General features: G+C 42.7%; 1 non-coding gene and 1 pseudogene across 1 annotated transcript; one reads left to right on the forward strand and one right to left on the reverse strand.

Annotated features, from left to right (window-relative positions):
- The first annotated feature begins 5,909 nt into the window (after nucleotides 1-5,909).
- LOC109459946 (origin recognition complex subunit 5) lies at nucleotides 5,910-8,119 on the forward strand (annotated as a pseudogene).
- Nucleotides 6,694-6,780, reverse strand: LOC141567772 (small nucleolar RNA SNORD35). Its single transcript, XR_012490601.1, has one exon. It is a non-coding gene; the product is annotated as a small nucleolar RNA SNORD35 (small nucleolar RNA).
- Nucleotides 8,120-8,547: the final 428 nt, after the last annotated feature.

Raw genomic sequence — 8,547 nt, forward strand, 5'->3', positions numbered from 1 at the left:
GCTCTTGTTCGTGGGCTCCTGGAAACCTCAGCGGCGACTCTTCGAGGGCCTCCGCGCATCATCACCACCGGCCAGGACCAGGGGCGCTAGGCCACCGAGCCCATTTGCTGAGAAGACCGCGGGAGGCAGTCCACCACCAAGCTGCGTGGGATCTCAACTTAAATTTGTAAACAATAACATCCACAAAATTACATGCTAATATACTAATTACATAAGTGCAGATGAAAACAAAAACAGAATGATGACATTAAAACACAACTGTTCACATAACTGCAGAATTTTTTGGTGTGTCACCAAAAGAACACAAGCCCCCATCTGTTGCACAACAATGTGAAACCACTTAACACTACCGAATTGTACCTTAAAAAACGGTTAAGATGGTAAATTTTATGTCATGAGGTGTTCTTTTTTTTTTTTTACTACAATTAAATTTTTTTAAAAAATTACTTAAAAAGAGAGAGAGAAGACCAGAGTACATAGCTTGCTTTTATAGTCCAACCAAGGTAGGATGGAGTTGAAATAAACCCTTGCTTATACTCCAAGAAATAGCTAAGTTACATATGCAGAAATTATAACAAACCATCACTGAGTCCATAGATGACTTCGGGAAGGGACTGAGTACTTAAGTAGGAAGAAAGAATGCAAATGGCAGATGTAACATCTGATGTCACTTCTCTTTCATTGGGGTCAGATAGCATAACCAACTGAGCAAGTTTAACATCTCTATTGATGTCATGTGGATATTATGTAGTCCTTGACATGACGTGATGAGAAGGGCACTTCACTTCTACGGTATTTTCCCTAAAACCCAGAACCCCAGCCTAAGTAGGAGAAAAACTCAGACAAACCCAAATTGAGGGACAAGTCACAAAATACCTGACCAGTATTCCTCAAAACTGTCACAGACATAAAAAAACAAAGTAAGACTGAGAAACTGTCCCCCAAAAGACTCAGGAGACACGAAAACTAGAAGTAATGTTGCATCCTGGATTGGATCCTCGAGGAGAAGAAGGACATTAATGAAAAAATTGGTGAAATTTGAATAAATTCTAGAGTTCAGTTAAAAAAAAAAGGGAACATGAGTCCCATTAGGTTCTGCTGCCAATCTCCTATGACAGAGAAGGAAACCGAGGCACAGAGAGGGTAAGTAACTTATTTGAGGCCAAACAGCTGGTTGATGGCTGGGAAGACCCAGGTCTCCGGTTCTGGGGTCTGTGATCTTAAACATTATATACAACAATCTTTTAAAGGTGCTTGGACCTCTTAACATCCCTAGGTGGTAGATATTATTATTTCCATTTTTTCACATGAGGAAACAGAGATACATAAGAGAGGTTAAATAAATTGTACAAGGTCACACTCATATAAGTCACTCTCACACCAAACCAGCCTCACTTTTTCCTCCTGTCTTCGGACAATGCGTTTCCTGAGGCGCAAGCTCAGTCTTGTTTTCCTGGCTCCTTGAGTCCTTGTTGCATCATTCATTTCTTCTGGTGTGAGTGTGTGTGTGTGTGTGTGTGTGTGTGTGTGTGTGTGTAGGCTGATAGTGTGTTGGAAAGGAGCAGTAAAGCAGCATTTTATTAACATAGGTCACAAGGCAAATAGCCAGTGCTGGGCGGCTCTGGACGAAGCTGAATTGTAAAAGGTAGTCTGAAGGCCAAAAGGACTCCCTGTCCCCTAGCGGCTATGTCTTGATGGGGGAGACTTACCCTACATGTTTCACTTTTCCATGGAAGGATGTCCCTGTTATTGGTCAAAGACACCCCCAGCCCCTTCCAGGGGGTTTACAAATATCTGCCTACTTTTTAGTTGCCACAATGCCTGAGCATGGAACAGTACTGACATTTATTGAGCTAAATATGGTCTAACAATTAAATTTGTGAACTTGTCACCATGCACTTACACCATGCACTTACGAGCTGTACAAACAGCTCGGTAAGGTTTCATAATCTTGGTATATCAGTGTCTCACAGCTGTGTTCATGTTGATGTGTGGCGATGTCTTGCTGAGTGACATTTATTATTGTTGTTGAGTGTTTTGGTGTATCGTCGTGAAAGTGTCTGAGCTTGAATTAGAGCAACAAACAAACATTAAAGTTCTTGTTAAACTTGGCAAGAGTGGAAGTGAAATCAGGGACATGTTAGTCCAAGTTTATGGGGATAATGCCATGAAGAAAACGGCAGTGTACAAATGGATTAAACGTTTTTCTGAGGGGAGAGAATGTGTCACTGATGAAGAGAGGTCAGGGCAGCCAGTAACGAGCAGAACCGACAAAAACATTGCAAAAATTCATCGAATTATGTGTCAAAATCGTCGGCTTACTGTGAGAAGCATAGCAAACCAAGTAAACATCGATAGAGAAACAGTTAGGAAAATCTTAACTGAAAATCTTGGCATGAGAAAGGTGTGTACAAAAATAGTCCTGAAGGAGCTCTTGCATCATGACAATGCACCAGCTCACATGGCACTGTCTGTGAGGGAGTTTTTAGTTAGTAAACAAATAACTGTATTGGAACACCCTCACTACTCACCTGATCTGGTCCCCAATGACTTCCTTCTTTACCCAAAGAAAGACATTTTGATGACATTCAGGACATTGAGGGTAATAGAACGACAGCTCTGATGGCCATTCCAGAAAGAGAGTTCCCAAATTGCTTTGAATGTGGACTATGTGCTGGCGTCGGTGCATAGCTTCCCAAGGGGATTACTTCGAAGGTGACCGTAGTGATATTCAGCAATGAGGTATGTAGCACTTTTCCTAGGATGAGTTCGCAAACTTAATTGTCAGAACTGTATCCTGAAATAATAGGTAACTGTTCCATACAACAGAGACTTGTCTCACCTAAAATGTCAGTAGCACCCCAGTTAGAAATCTGGAATTGAAGTAAGGCTCCTGGCTTTTGGCCCCACCTCCCTTTTATGAGATTGATGAGTCTAGGAGAGGAAACTGAGCTGGTGTAGTTTAGACCCTTTCTCTCTCTCTGTTTTTGATTCTGCCTATCTCTAGAAAGAGTACATTTGGTCTGTCTCTCCTGCCATGTGATAAAAAGCCTATTGGAGGTAAGTTTATATGGAAAGGAAACCAGTGGTGCCCCCACCCCTCTATCTATTCACCCAACTTTCATAGTTAAAGAATTTTTAGCTGGGCACACGCTTGCCTGGAATAAACACTACACTTGCCAGCTTCCCTTGCAGCAAGCATGACTACGTGGCCAGGTTCTGGCCAATGGAATGTGAGCAGAAGTAGTTTTTTAGGTCTTGCCTTAAAAGGAAGGAAGGTTTTCCTTCCTTCAGGTTAGAGTGGGGACATTGTGAGGTGGCATCTTGGGCCATGGGGACAAGTGTAACAGCATACAGATGGCCAAGAATGGGATGGAAGAGCTCAGGCTTGACCCCCCCTATACAGCAGAGCTGTATATTGTTACACAAGAGAGAGATACATTTTTATGTAATTGAAGCTATTATTATTTTGAATCTGTCACATGCAGCCAAATTTATATCCTAAATTGAGCTGTTCAGTTTATGGGCAGTGGAAAGGACCAGCAAACCCATTTGGCCACACAGCTCAGCCATGTTCCCTGATATTGCTTATTGTTCAGGTAAAAAGCTAACATGTTGCCCTCCTCTCTCTCTTACTCCTGCACCCCTCTCTAATTGGTTCTGCCTTCAGGCCAGGACAAAGGGTGTTATTCTTTGAGAGCTTAAATCTCCACCCAGTTGCTGGAGAAAAGGAGGTGCAAATCAACAAGAAGTTATCTGGAACTTCTGAAAAGCAGTCCGCACGGGAAAGACCACATGTGGGTTTCCCCAGAGTCTAGGAAACTGAAGAGAAAATGTCCCAGGAGTTTTAGATTTTAGATTTGTTTGCTCACCATCCGAGCCTTCCTCCTTCTGACGTGCCTTCCCGTATTGTAGAGGCTGGGAACCTAAGAAAACACTTCCTCACCTCCGTTGAAGCTAGGGTTCTGCCCATCTGACATAGCCACACGAAATTTGGAAAGTGGAAGTGAAATGGAGCTTGTGCTTATACTGATTTTGGCACGCACAGTCCTGAAGAGGCTGGTGTTTTTCTTTGAGGCTGGCATTGTGCGTTTCAAGAGGCTCTTATCTGTGTGAAGCCAGCAAGCCTGGTATGGTTCTGGAACCAGCCACTCCAGTAACAGCAGCTTTTTGATTTCCCACCTTTCTATGATGGGGGAGGCCGCAGCTCCTCTTGTGGGTCAGTTCTTCAGCTTGGGGGACCTGATGGCATCTGCTTTCTTTTCCTTTTCCATCAGAGGCCACCCAGTGGTCTTGCCCTGGGATGCGTCTGTCCTCTTCAGGCTCTCAGAATTTGAATTAACCCAATCATAGATCAAATCAGGCTAAACATAAGCTCAAAGTAAGCTAACACTACACTCCCTCGCTTTCCTTGACTCTAAGGTACAAGAATGTAGAAAAACGCAAGAGCAATAGCACTTCCCAAATGAAAATAATTTTCTCACATTGCTGTTTTCAGCCACAGCCCATCTATCAATAGGAGGGAAAACATTAAGTTACATGAGACAAGGCTGTCATTTGTCTAAATAAAAAGATCCAGCAGAGTCCTGGGTGTTCTTTTTAGCTCCATGAGGATGGGAGAAATGCCAATGAAAATTCACAATTTTTTGCACTTTTCAGGAGAAAGGGTATCAATATAGACGGTAATAGTATCAGGTTGTAGTATTAGTTAAAACAAGTCCAGCTTTGGGAGGTTTTACGGGCTGATTTGTGTGTCCACCCAATTTCATACGTGGAAGCTCTAGCTCCCAATGAGACTGTATTTTTTGAAGATAAAACCTTTAAAGAGGTCCTTAAGGTTAATTGAGGTCATGGGGGGGGGGGGGGTTGATCCAATAGGACTGATGTCCTTATAAGAAAAGTGACACCGGGGATGTTTGTACAGAGAGAAAAGGCCATGTGAGGACACAGAGAGACGTCACCCATCTGCAAGCCAAAGAGAGAGGCCTTAGGAGAAACCAACCTTGCCAGCACCTTGATCTTGGGTTTCCAGCCTCCAGAACTATGAGAAAATAAATTTCTGTTGTTTAAGCTCTCCAGTCTGTCGTATTTTGGCATGGTATCCCTAGGAAACTAATATGGAGGTGGGAGGTGGTTCTCACAGGAGGCAGCAACATCAATCTTTGAAATCTGGGTGTCTTAGAAGACTCCTCTGTTAGAAACATGTTTACAAAGAAAGTTTCACAAGGCAGAGTCTCTGCTTTCCTGAAGCTGCAGGAGAAGTGGGCACATTTTTTTCTTGTGTTGCTGAGATTTTTATTACTGGCAGTCAGAATAGCCTAGAGTTTCAAGGCAAAGTCTTGCAATCACTTTTAAACAAAGCAGCAGCTTCAATATAGTCAAAACTTTCACAGAGGAAAAGGAAATGGGAATAATCTCATTATTAATGAATAGAACATGAAGCATTCACCAAGATAAGGAAACAAGCTAGCAGAGAAAAGTAAAAATCTGGCTTGAGCTGTTCCAGACGGGCTATGAACCCTGGTCAGTCCTTTGGCCTCAATGACCTTTAAATACCTCTATTTAAATGCCTTTAAATAACCTCACTTTAAACTGCATCCCATTTGGAGGTTAATGGTGACATCCTGCTATTAAAAATCTTGGAAAATATCTACATTTGCAGAGTTGCCTCACCTCTCACAGAGTTGCATTTGAAAAACTCTTGTCTTCTTGCAAAGTTGCGAAGTCAACAATGGTGACAACTCCAGTTTTCAAATCTTACTCTGGGGTCCCCCTTTACCCCTTAGTGTCCATCTCATATTTAAAAACCTTTTAATGGGGAGTGGGGACCGCGGTGTGGAGGCAAAGCTGTGGCTTGCTTCGTGCCGCTAGTTGGTGGCGGGCTGTACTGTCCCCTGGCAGCCACCGGAATGCCTCACTGGGAAAACATGGTGCTTCGTCGCGAGTCCCAAGTGTCCACCTTATAGTCCCTATTTAGAGAGATTGAAATTTGTCTTTTCTCCTCCAGAGACATCATTTCAGCTTCCCATCCATTTTTATTTATGGACATACTGCCAGTGGAAAGACCTATATAACACAACCTGTTACCTAACTCAGGTTTGGCCGCTTGTCGCACGAAACCAAAACATTAGAGAGAGAAGTTGGTGAGGAGAAAAGGTGTTTTTCTTTATTCTAGATGCCGGCCGCCAGGGAAGATGGTGGACTACTGTCCCAGAAAAACCACCTTCCCCGAGCCGAGGATGATCCAGAGGTTTTATAGGCATGTAGGTTGGGGAAGAACAAAGAAAAGAGGGAAAGTTGGTCAGGCAGGTTCCAGGGCTCACAGTTGAGAACTCGCTTCCCGAGCCCTGGTCTGTTTCAAGATAATGTTATCAGACCCAGAAGCCGTGGCCGGAGTGCTTTACGCATCATCGGCAAAAACTGCAAGGAGTTGTAACATGGATTCCGGTTCTGGGATGGTTGGGCACCAAGAAATGGTTCCTTCTAGGTTAGTGCTCTGCTCATTAACTGGACTAATGAGGTCTGCGTAGCCTTAAGAAAGACAAAGCAGAGCCATTAAATCAGGCAGTAAGGGGTAGAAACAAAGAGAAAATAGCTGAATAGCAAACTATGAGGTGAATTTAAGCTGTAAGCTAACTAGGCCTAAGTTATTAATTCCTTGAATTTCACCCTTAAAAACTCCCCCACCCCCACCCCCCGGCATCTACTAAGCCATTGGCATTAGCGGCACTGCCCACAGTGGCATCCACAGACCATCGTGAGAAAAAGCCATCATCTGCTCACCCTTACAAAACTTTGTTGAAAACTGGAGTGCGCCCACATGTCTTTGTGAATTGTGCTGAATGCTTCACCTTGAGGCGGCTTTTGGAACAAATTTTACACAAGTTGAATCATCTCTGGTCTTTAGAGAATGGATGTTCTACTCAAATAACCTGTGACACATTTAATGATTTGTTTGCTTGTTTAAACAAATAACCAAAGCTGAAAGTCTCAAGGATCAGACTGTACTGTTCTAGGTAAAGCAGAGTAGCTAAGAGATACAGAAGTAAATACTTGGCCTGGGTTTCTTAGGTTACAAGAATTGACCCATAGAAATGTGACTGTTATCTTTCTCAATGAAATTGCTTGGGAAAAGTTTTGTGCAAATACTGGATGCTTTGAGCCATTTGTCATTTGTTTTGTATTTCCCTGATTGTAGCATAAGGAACCTTCAAAAGATCCTGTCCCACAATCACCCAGACTGTTCAGTTGATTTCTATGCTGCTTACATTAATATTCTCCTTGGAGTTTTCTACACCATCTGCCTGGATTTGAAAGAACTCAGACATTTGGCAGTACTTAATTTTCCTAAACATTGTGAACCTGTGGTTAAAAGAGAAGCAAGTGAACATGATACTCACAAACTCTGGAGAAATATTGAACCTCATTTGAAGAAAGCCATGCAGACTGTTTATCTCAGGGAAATACCAAGTTCACAGCGAGAAAAACTACAGAAAGAGGACAGAGATCCAGGACAACTGAATGGTCTCTCAGCGTATACTCACGTGGGACTTTCATATTACTCTAAGTTTATTCTAATTGCTGCTTATAATCCAGGAAAAACTGACAAGAGGTTCTTCCTTAAGCATCATGGGAAAATCAAGAAAACCCAACTTTCTAAAGAAACATGAAAAGACAAGCAATCGTCTCCCTGGATCGAACCTGTTTCCACTAGATAATTAGCAATGTTATATAGCATCATGGAGAGCAGAGTTGCTCCAACAGCAAATATCTTTTCCCAGATTAATTCTCTCATTACCCTGCAACTATTAACCCTGGTTGGCCATGATGATCTGCTTGCTGGACCACAGTACAAATGCACAGCATCTCTAGACTTCATCAGAGCTCTTGCTAGGACAGTGAACTGTGACATAATAAAATACTTGTGATTTTGGAGAGGTCTCCACCTGGTCTCCCCATCCCTCCATCTTTATGGTCCATCCTCCTCTTGCCTCTGGACGCTTCTTGTGGCCTGGCTGTGACCCTGTCATTCAGGCTGTAACAGTATCAAGCTAGTGTTATTACAGGTGACCCTCAAATAACACGGGTTTGAACTATGTGGGTCCACTTATACATGGCTTTTTTTCATTAAATACCTACAGTATCGTAAATGTATTTTCTCTTCCTTGTGATTTTTTAATACCATTTTCTTTTCTCTAGCTTTCTTTGTTGTAAGAACATAGTATATAATACATATAACATACAAAATATATGCTTATCGGCTATTCATGTTATCAGTAAGGCCAATAGTCACCAGTTGGCCATTAGTAGTTAAGTATTTGGGGAGTCAGAAGTTATACGGGGATTTTCAACTGTGCAAGGCGTCTGTGCCCCAAACTCCCACATTGTTCAAGGGTCAGCTGTATTTTGCCCCATACTGTTCCTCCTTACCACGCTTTTCTCTGAAGCTGATACAAGGAGATACACCCCTCAATCTAGTTTTTATACCCCCTCTTCTCACCCCATAAGGATGCGAACCAGGATGCCAGCCTTACAGAACTCTGTGGG

Source organism: Rhinolophus sinicus, linkage group LG11, assembly GCF_036562045.2.
Source record: "Rhinolophus sinicus isolate RSC01 linkage group LG11, ASM3656204v1, whole genome shotgun sequence".
NCBI lineage: Eukaryota > Metazoa > Chordata > Mammalia > Chiroptera > Rhinolophidae > Rhinolophus > Rhinolophus sinicus.